The 10,472-nt window shown below is 45.3% G+C and overlaps 1 protein-coding gene across 1 annotated transcript in view; it reads right to left on the bottom strand.

Annotated features, from left to right (window-relative positions):
* The window catches only part of RRAS2 (RAS related 2), a 124,319-nt gene extending 114,338 nt beyond the window's left edge, over window positions 1-9,981 (bottom strand). Inside the window, exon 1 of the mRNA XM_042904048.1 lies at window positions 9,712-9,981. The gene's annotated coding sequence lies outside the window, so the exon portion shown is untranslated. The remainder of the gene's footprint in view (window positions 1-9,711) is intronic.
* Window positions 9,982-10,472: the final 491 nt, after the last annotated feature.

Below are 10,472 nucleotides of genomic sequence, written 5' to 3' on the forward strand. Positions count from 1 at the left end.
GAAGAATTCTCCCTCGCTTCTTCCTTCTCTCCCTTTTCTTGCTTCTTCCCTTTCTTTCAGCCTTTTTTCCTTCCTCTGCCCTGCCCTCCTCTCTTTTGTTCTCTTCTCTTTTCTGGTAGTCTTCCCCTTCCTTCCTTCCTTCCTTCCTTCCTTCCTTCCTTCCTTCCTTCCTTCCTTTTCTTCTTTTTTAATAGGCAATATATTCACATGGTCCTAAATGAAAAGCATAAAAAGTATATAACACAGATATTCAGTCAACCCATCCCCTCCTCACCGTTGTTACTAATTTCTTTTGAATTCTTCCAGGAATATCCTATGAGTACAGAAGCAAATATAAAATATAAAATAATACATGTATTCTTTTTTTACTCTATTCCATATGAATGGTAGCGTACTCTACTCACTATTCTGTGCCATTTTAATTAAAACAATGTTTTAGTGTTTATCATCTTTGAGAGACAGAGAGACAGAGCATGAGCAGGGGAGGGGCAGAGAGAGAGAAGGAGCACAGAATCTGAAGCAGGCTCCATGCTCTGAGCTGTCAGCACAGAGCCCCGACATAGGGCTTGAACTCATGAGCCATGAGATCATGACCTGAGCCAAAGTCAGATGCTTAACCGACTGAGACACCCAGTCGCCCCTGTGCCATTTTTCTTAAAGTTTATTTATTTATTTTTTTGAGAGAGATAGAGAGCAAGCAGGGGAGGGGCAAAGAAAGAGGGAGACCAGAGAATCCCAAGCAGGCTCCACACTGTCAGCACAGAGCCTGACGTGGAGCTCAAACCCACAAACTGTGAGATCATGACCTGAGTTGAAACAAGAGTTGGATGCTTAATTGACTGAGCCACCCAGGCACCCCTGTGCCATATTTATTCACCTAACAGTACACCTTGGAGATCCTTACATAGCAGTACATAAAGAGCTTGCTCACTTTTTTTTATGTTTTATTTTATATTAGAGAGAGAGAGAGAGTACACGCGAGCGAGAGCAGGGGAGGGGAGAGAGCAAAGACAGAATCCAAAGCAGGCTCCAGGCTGTCAGCACAGAGCCTGACGCGGGGCTCAAACTCACGAACCGTGAGATCATGACCTGAGCCGAAGTCAGCACTTAACTGATAGAGCCACCCAAGAGCCCCAAGAGCTTGCTCATTTTAAAAAAGAGTTAGATGTGATTATATGGGGACATATTTTATTCAATCTTTTCCTTTCACCAACAGTGTGCATATTTCATTTCCCATGTGGGAAAGTATGTCTATTGGAGAAATTCCTAGAAATGGACTTGCTGGCTCAAAGGGTATGAGCATCTGTAATTTTTATATATATTGCCAGATTGAGGAAGGGCCCGTTCTTGCATACACATGGATTAACCCCAAGACACATTCTCATAAATAACTCTGTGAATCCATAAGGAAATTTTTCTTCTTCTGGCAATTCATTGGCGGGACTTAGTGGTTTGGGCCTAACAATGGGATTATGACTGTATCTCCCGAAGGATGGTTATTTACTATTACAAGACCCCTTGTGACAGAGACTACCAAGTATCCTCCCAAATCCACTCTCCCCTTCTTTCACAGTAAGCTAGGCAAATGGCCACCCATTTTCTAGCTAGTGTGCAGTGAGATGTGGCCTTGTGACTAAGTTATCAGCAAGGGACCGTGAGTGGAAGTGAAGGATGGAGCTTTGCCTCATTTGTTAAAACAAAACAAACAAAAAAAATCATTTGCTCTGGACTTCTACTCTATCCCCTTCTCACAAACTGAAACATGTATAGGACACACACGGCCTGCCTTTGACCGTGCAGGTGAGGATAATGGCATTGAGGATGGCAAACCAATAAGATGGAAGGAACTGAGGCTCTTAATGACTGCACGGATCAGAAGGGCTCTGCCTCCCTGGCTTGCTTACTTGGGGCTCTTTTGTGAAAGATAAACTTCTATTTTCTTTGAATCATCGTATTTTGGGTCCTTTAGGATAGCACCTTAGCCTTTACTCTAACATCCACCCATTATTTTTCTGGAAGTAGGCACTGTTCTGGAGTATTATCCTCAGTGTCTAAGCCAAATTATTTATTTATATATATTCTGCCTTTTCAAATAAGGATTTGAGAGGGCTTAGCAAGGGCCTGCCACAGAGTAGACAACCCCTTCCCCCTTCCTTTCGCAATATTAACTGAGCACATATGATGTAGTAGGCACATTGCTGAGTGCTAAGGAGACATTGGTGACAAAACAGACACTGTCCTTGCCATCATAGGCCTTCCAGTGTTGTGGAAGAGACAGACACTATTCTGACAGCCACACAAATAAATACAAAGTTCAAAAGTAATGAGTATGGGGAAAATGGTATTAGCCGAGATTGGACAGGTCGGCAGAGGCCAGATAGTGCAAGGCCATGTTGAGGCTGAATGGTCTACGTTGATAAGCAGCTGCTGATAAAGCCAGTCTTCCACTCAGCTTGATTCTGCCCACCTACCCCCATCCCACTGCACTCATTTAACAGGGAAACTTGGGAAAACTCATTTAACAGGGAAACTTGGGAAAACCTTGGGCAATCATGTGTGTATTCCTTCGAAGAGGAATTCTCTAATTCAGATTGGGTACTTATCTGAAGTTAGGAGGATGCCTGGGAAGGCCTGAATTTCTGCTCACTGAAGGTACTCAAGCCAAAGCAGGATTGGTGCCTCATAGAGAAACTGGACTTGGAATTCAGGGACGGAACACAAGGTTTGGGACCTGGATGCCAAACAGTGCACTTTTAGTCCTCAAGGGACAGCAGAGCTGAAGCAGGAAACCACGGCCTCGCGCAGTTGCTTCTGAACTGGTTGTCGTTGCTAAGGCCTTCCCCTCGCTGGGGTGTGGGGTGTGGAGTGAGCTGCTGCCCCTTGGTGAGTCCAGGCTCCACCCCTGCTAATGCAACTTGAATGTGAAAAAGAATTTCCCAGGGCCTGCCATAGGCTTACGGGTCCTTCCCCCTGCCTCCAGTGAGCCCTGACTCAGCCTCACCTCTCTTCAAACACCTCCAGGAAGGCCGAGGAAGGTGCTGGGTTTTCCATCAATATCACTATCCAGGGAACAGCAAGGTGATGGATTAGAAAGAGGACTGGCAGGGGCGCCTGGATGGCTCGGTCGGTTAAGCGTCCGACTTCGGCTCAGGTCATGATCTCACGGTCCGTGAGTTCGAGCCCCGCGTCGGGCTCTGTGCTGACAGCTCAGACAAATAAATAAATAAATAAAACAAATAAACAGGCTGGAGCCTGCTTCAGATTCTGTGTCTCCCTCTCTCTGACCCTCCCCCGTTCATGCTCTGTCTCTCTCTGTCTCAAAAATAAATAAACGTTAAAAAAAAAAATTAAAAAATAAATAAATAAATAAATAAATAAATAAATAAATAAATAAATAAGAAAGAGGACTGGCAGAGAAACCTGGTCACAACTCTATCATGTTGACAACTCACTTTCCTCCGGTTTCCTAGTCTGTAAGAAAGGAAGATGGGGAGGGTGCCCTCTGAGACTCCTTTCTTCTCTAATACTCTATTGTAGGGGTTCTCAAGGTGTGGTACCATTTAAGCAGCATCAGCATCACCAACTTGTTATACATGTAAATTGTCAGGGTGCAACCAGACCCGCCGAATCAGAATCACTCTCCTAAGGTGAGGCCGAGCGGTTTGCAAACCTCTGCTCTATGGTACAGTCTTTATGGAACCCAGTGCCTCCCGAGCCTCATAGAGTACGTGGTGGCATGGGAGGGCACTACTCAAGAAATGTGCAAGATGTGCTTTGCACAACCCCATGCCCTTCGCAGCATGGACGTTGTAGATTTGTAGGGTTATTGGAAGTTCTGGAAGACAGCAGTGACAGGTCCTAAGGAAGGGGCACATTTTTCCAATTAGGCTGGAGGTGAAAGTGCCAGAGGCTGGAATTCAGGGTTGAAAGCTGGAGGAGCCTCAGCTTAGCTGTAAGGCCTTCCCCACTCTCCAGCTTTCTGCGTGCAAGCCACTGTTGCTGCTCTTACTATTTCCAAGCCTAACAGGAGGGAGTCCTGTGGAAATTTCCTCCTCTCATTGGCTCTCCTCCAGAAGGCATTCGTTTGAGATCCAGTGATTCAGAACTGGAAAGTCCCCTAGAGACTTCCTCACTCAACCTCTTCATTTTACAGATGAGGAAACTGAGGCCCAGAGAGATTAAGCAACTTGCTTAAGACAGTATGTAGCCGGGCACCTGGGTGGCTCAATTGGTTAAGCATCTGACTCTTGGTTTTGGCTCAGGTCATGATCTCACGGTTTGTAGGTTGGAGTCCCACATCAGGCTCTGCACTGACAGCATGGAACCTTCTGGGGATTCTCTCTCTCTCCCTCTCTGCCCCTCCCCACCTCCACTCACTCTCTTTCTCTCAAAATAAATAAATAAACTTTAAAAAGAGAGAGAGAGAAAGAGAGTTTGTGGCATAGCCAGATTAGACCCAGGTCCTCCCAAAGAGGTCCAGCTCTGTCATGATCTGCATTCAATGGAGCCCCAGCCCCAATTCTTTTCTTTCTTTCTTTCTTTTTTTAATGTTTATTGATTTTAAGCAAGGGAGAGCAAGCGCGAGTAGGAAAGGGCAGAGAGGGGGAGACAGAGGATCCGAAGCAGGCTCTGCACTGCCAGCACAGAGCCCAATGAAGGGCTCGAACTCACAAACCATGAGATCATGACCTGAGCCAAAGTGGGATGCTTAACCAACTGAACCACCCAGATGCTCCCTTACCCCACACAACCCCAATTCTGAATGGGTTTCTTCTTTGAATTCCACCTCGCACATCTATCTCCAGCACACACAGAGACACCCTCAGGCTATCTCCCTCTCCAAACCAGATAAGCAGGACAGGAAGTGAAACTCAGTCTTTGATAGTCAGTCTCAGAGGATAGTCAGTGAAACTCAGTCTTTGAAGCCTATGGGACTGAGGTCAAGTTTGAGGACAGTCTTGAACAGTATAGGGAGTTGCATCTTAATTGGGACCAAAGCTTCCAAAGGTAAAGGGAAGCGTCTGCTGGCTTATTTTAGGCACTCAGAGCAGCTGGGGAAGGCGTGCTGGGAATGGAAAACTTCCAGATTCCCCTGCCCCCACCCCCATATGGCCAAATGAAGCCCACTCTGCCTGCCTAGGAGATTCCCAGGGCGTGTGCAGCCACCGCCCACTGCTGTCCTTGCCAAATTTGGGAGGCAGCAGCTTTAATTCCTTAACTCAGCTCTGAGTCATAGGTGGCCCAAACTTCCGAGCCCCAGCCAATGCTGCTAGGGGTGAAATTGCTAACTTATCCCTTCAGGCTCTGACCACATCATCCCTGAATTACTAAGGCCCAAAGCAGAAAATCAGAAATTCTCCAGCAGCCTCTGCAACAGAGCTCCTCCCCAGGGACAGCAGTGTTTCTCTGTGGCTCTAAGACCCACATGTGGGAAGCATTGGCCTTCCCTCCCTTGGTGAAGCATTTCTAAATTGGGGAAGGGATAGGGGAAGTCTGAGTTGGGGGGGGAGGGTTGTGGGTTTGCCCCAACCAAGCAACCATCTGGGAACTTCTAGCTGTGAAGAGAGTCAATTCAGGTCACAGACCCAGCCCTTCAGGGGTCAAAGCCTCATAGAAGAATCATACTATCACAGACTCAGGTGCCCAGAGATGGTCCCACCCAGTGCAGGCACTATAGGCTGGGATTCACCGTGTCAATTAACTCAACTACTATACTCACAGTCTGCAGCCCAGGGTAGCCCTGCTTTGGCCACATGACCCTACCTCCCTTTGGCTACAGGTGACTGGGCAGGTGGAAGCAGAGAGCTTGAACCCACGTGAAACAAATCCATGGGCTGGCCCATTACCTATGATGTGGAATGACACAAAAAGAAGGGCCGGAGAAAACGCATATTTCTTCATTTGGAAACTTAAACAGAGAAATGCCGCGAGAATGAGACATTTAGGAACAAGAGCAGACGTTTGAGGGTTATGATTTAGAGAGAACCAGGGGCAAGCCTGATGAGCAGACAAAAGCTTTAAGGAAACAAGGATTATGAGGAATCTGAAACTCTAAGTGGAGACAAAACTGAGAAAATGGAGCAGACGTAGAGACCTGCCAAGTAATTGAGTCACATTCAGAGAACAGTGCAGTGGTGGTCTAAGGAAGCCCTGTCGTTAAGGTCCCTTGAACCTGTTTAGATCTGGAGCCACCTTCCAGACTTTACAGCCCAGCCACAGTACAGTAGGGGTCCTCTCCTTAGAGTCAATGAGAAGCTTGTCTGCCTCTTCCTTTCCCTCTCTCACACACATTAGACACATTACTTGAGATAAATTGAATGATTCTTCATTCCTGACAACCAAAGGAACCAAGCACAGACTTATCTCAGATTTTAACTAAATATAATGGTTCAATAGTACTAATGACAATGTTGAAAGAGCAAAATAAAATCACCCACCATGCTTCCCTAATTAAGAAAGTAATAACAATAGTAGTAGCTTTCACGTATTAGATACATACTTCTGTGTATCCTTGTACACATGAGTACATGACTGCAGTTATGGTGAATATACATTTTGATTTTGGTTTTATTGCCTTACTGGGACTTTAAGAGATATGTAGGAGAAGTGTCAGGAAGAAATCAGGATTCAGGGAAAAAATTTACTTTTTTTTTTAAGTTTATTTATTTATTTTGAAAGAGAGAGAGGGGGTGAGCATGAGCAGGGGAGGGGCAGAGAGAGGGAGAGAGAATCTCAAGCAGGCTCTGTGCTGTCAGCGCAGAGCCTGATGCGGGGTTCAATTTCACAAACCGTAAGATCATGACCTGAGCCGAAACCCAGAGTTGGACGCTTAACCGACTGAGCCACCCAGGTGCCCCCATATTTCTGAACTGAGTTATTGTATAGAACTATGCTGTTGAACATAGTAGCCACTAATCACATGTGGCTGTCTAAATTGAAATTTCCAAAAATTAAAATTGATGGGGGCGCCTGGGTGGCTTAGTTGTTTACACATCTGACTTCAGCTCAGGTCATGATCTCGAGGTTCATGAGTTTGAGCCCCACATGGGGCTCTGTGCAGACAGCTGGAGCCTGGAGCCTGCTTCGAATTCTGTGTCTCCCTCTCTCTGCCCCTCTCTGTCTTGTGCTCTCTCTCTCTCAAAAATAAAAATTAAAAAAAACAATAAATTAAGGGGCACCTGAGTAGTTCAGTCGGTTATGCATTGACTGTGGCTCAGGTCATGATATCGCAGTTCGTGAGTTTGAGCCCCGCATGGGGCTCTGTGCTGACAGCTCGGAGTCTGGAGCCTGCTTCGGATTCTTTGCCTCCCTCTCTCTTTCTGCCCCTCCCCTACCCGTGCTCTGTCTCTCTCAAAAATAAATAAATATTTTAATTAATTAAAAAAATAAATTTCTAAAAATTAAAATTGAATAAGGGAAGAAAGTGGTGGGGGGTGGGCACCTGGCTGGCTCAGTGGGTAGAGCATACGACTCTTGATCTTAGTTCGGGTTGTGCATTCAAGCCCCACACTGAGTGTAGAGCCTACTTGATAGATAGATAGATAGATAGATAGATAGATAAATTGAATAAGGTAAAATTTAAGTTCCTTGGTGACTAGCCACATTTCAAGCACTCAATCACCACACATGGTTAGTGGCTACCATATTGGACAGCACAGACCTAGCACATCTCTACCACTGCAGAAAGTTCTGTTGGACATTTGTAGGAAAGAAGCTCCTCCATTATCCTCTATCACAGGAGTAGGTAAACTTTTTCTGTAAAGGGCCAGATACTAAACATTTTAGGCTTTGAAAGCCATGTGGTCTCTGTTGCAGCTGCTCAACTCTGCCATCGTAGCAGGAAAGTAAGCAGAGCCAGTATGGAAACAAATGACCATGGCAGTGTTTCAACAAAACTTTATTTACAAAGAAAAGGCAGTGGGTCACATGCGGCCCACCTGCTGCCTGTAGTAAGTACCCTTGCTCTCTCACAGCACCCTATTTGTTTCCTTCATAGCACCGAATATATAATAACTTACTTTATTTTTTATGGTCTTTCTCTCCACATTAGACTATAAGCTCCATGAAAGCAGAGACTATGTCCATTTTGCTCATCGCAGTGGATCCAGTACTGACAACACATGCTTAATTAATATTTGTTGACTGACTGAATGAATAATGGGGTTGCCATTTACTGGACTAGGGTATGCCAGAGAAGGAACTGTTTTTTAGAGAAGATGAGTTCCCTCAGGGACACGCTACTTGTATTATAATTCATTATTTTTATTTCTCTCTCTGGAGTCCCTTTCACCTTTAGCCTTCTTTAAGCCTCATTAGCCTGGAAGTCAGTGATGTTTTTTTTTCAAGAGCGGACAAAGTTACTGCTTTTTGGACCCGCTCCCTGGGAGGCTGTAATTGGAGGCCCAGCCACAGGGGATTTACTCTAAGACATCAGCCGCAAGCCTAAGGAGCAGGAAGAAGACTTGGGCCTGGCCTGGTCCTCCTGCATATTCATCAGTGTTCGCTCCAAGAACTTAGATTGTTTTTCCCCCATTCCATTTAGATTAAGCAGAATTAGAAAGACCAAATTTGTGACCTAAGGAATATCTAAAGCAGAATTTCCAAACTTCCATTCATATACCCCCTTCATAGCATTCACGGTACTTCCATAGCATCTGAGAACACGTTTACTTAATATTTATTTCCAACGCTTTCCAAGTCTTAAAAATGTTTAATCAGATTTGGTCACTCCTCCCTCAAAAACTCCTGGCTTCCCATCTCCCAGTTAATTTCAGTTAGCCTCTGGATACTTCTCTGGCCTTGTTTCTTCACTCAGTTAGCTCCAGCCACATAGACCCCCCTCATATTCTCCGAATGTTCTAAGCCACCTGCTGCCTCAGTCTTGGCCCAACTGGCCCAGAAAGTTTCACTCCTCACAATTATCTCTCAGAGAGACCTTTCCTGAGCACCTTACATAAAATGGCACCACTTTCACTCTTCCAACTACATTTTAGAATCAGAAAAATTTCACATACATACACACAAATCCTGTCAGCAGACTGATTGGGATTTTTTAATTTCTAGAATAATTTGGGAAAAGTGACAGCTTCATAATATTGTGCTGTCTTCCTGTCTATGCTATATCTCTTCATTTGTTTAGGCTTAAAATTTTTTTTTTAATGTTTATTTTTGAGAGAGAGAAAGAATGTGAGTGGGGGAGGGGCAGAGAGGGAGACAGAATTGTTTAGGATTTATTTTATGCTTTTCGTTAAAGTTTTTCAATTTTCTTGATAAAGACCAGGCACACACCTTTTGTTAGATTTGTTTCTAGATGCATACAATTGTGTTGCTTTTGTAAAGGATATCTTTTTGAAAACCATTACATTATGTCAGAAAATATTTATCGCTGGTCTTTTTGGTATCTGTTGTACCAATTGTCATGACCCCATTTTCATTTCTAACATTATTTGTGTTTCCTCTCTCTCTCTCTGTCTCTCTCTCTTTCTGCAGTCTTACTGGTAAGTAGAGAGACGTTAAAGACTGATTGTACCTAAAAGACATGTTTGATGTAATCAGAAGTGTTGAAAAGGAGTGAAAAGGGGAATAATTAAATATTATTTAATGTTGGTGTTTATGTGGAAACCTTAAAATCATTTTGTGTCCCACCAGAGCTATCTGGCTTCCATACTGGGAAGCACTGATTTATTACATTTCATAGCCACAATGAAATACCTTTGAGTTATCCGTTGTTTTGCTTCACCTCTGGACCCGTCTTCAGCTCAGGAGGTAATAGACGTCCGCTAAGCCGAGGAGAAATGGGTGTGGATGGTGTCCCAGAGAAGCGGGCGATCCCAGAGTCTGAGAAGCCGAGAGGCCTTCCTCTCACCCCATCTTGGTGCTCATGCTGCTTCACAGCAGCTGTGCACACAGAGGTATTCCCCAGGGTGAGGTGCTGGGGTGAAGGGCGCAGTGAGTGAGGGCCTCCCTGACTTTCCCCACCCAGGCTCTGGATGTGAGGCAGGAAATTGGGGCTTCTCAGAACTGCCGAGTTTCCTGGAAGCCTATGAGAGCTGAGGCCATCTGGCTTTCTGCAGCTTACTTTCTGATGGTGTTTGTGACCTGGAGGAGGGAGCCCCCTCTGGGGACATAAACGAACTGATCATAAGCTCTGAGTGCCCGGAAGGTGTTCGCGTTGCACGGGAGAAGGAGGCTTTGGGTTCTAGCTCTTGCGGTCTCCACGGCTGTTCACCAAACCCTCATACCCCGGCCCCCTGGGCGGGCTTTCAGCCTGTGCTTGTCAAATCAAACTATGTCTTCTGAGAAATATGATTATTTTGAAGGCTCCTTCTCTAAGAAACCCTTGAACTGAGGAAGGCAGGAAGCCACAGACTCCTGGGTGGGCAGAGCTCACCTGGGTTACCCGCCCCCCACCTCAGAGGGGAAAGCAGCTGTTCTGAGTCATCAAAGAAGCCTCACAAATAACACCTTCTTAC

The sequence above is a fragment of the Panthera leo genome, chromosome D1, assembly GCF_018350215.1.
Source record: "Panthera leo isolate Ple1 chromosome D1, P.leo_Ple1_pat1.1, whole genome shotgun sequence".
NCBI classification, from domain to species: domain Eukaryota; kingdom Metazoa; phylum Chordata; class Mammalia; order Carnivora; family Felidae; genus Panthera; species Panthera leo.